Below are 379 nucleotides of genomic sequence, written 5' to 3' on the forward strand. Positions count from 1 at the left end.
TTTCCCCTTGTCGAATGAAAATGTTTAGCGGCTCTACTAGAAAAGAGACTAATAATCCTGAATAAGTCCACAGTCCTGTACTAGATATCATACAATTTCCAATATAATACGAGCGATGGCTTTCTAACTGGGTAAAGATAACATATGATCGTTTCAAAGAGTTAAATTTTTACATACGTCGAATGATGTATGGCTGCTGCATAAGAGTATCGGCGACACTTTCACATTCGTCAGGCACTTAAAAAAAAATAAACCAAGGAATCACTCAACCGACGACGAATACCTCAAGGCAAATGCATCTTGTTCAAATTGCTAACCTCATTTTTTCGAGCAACGCGAATCGCAGAACACAACATTTCGGCAACGGTCACTTGTCGCA

The sequence above is a fragment of the Bemisia tabaci genome, chromosome 7, assembly GCF_918797505.1.
Source record: "Bemisia tabaci chromosome 7, PGI_BMITA_v3".
NCBI classification, from domain to species: Eukaryota; Metazoa; Arthropoda; class Insecta; order Hemiptera; family Aleyrodidae; genus Bemisia; species Bemisia tabaci.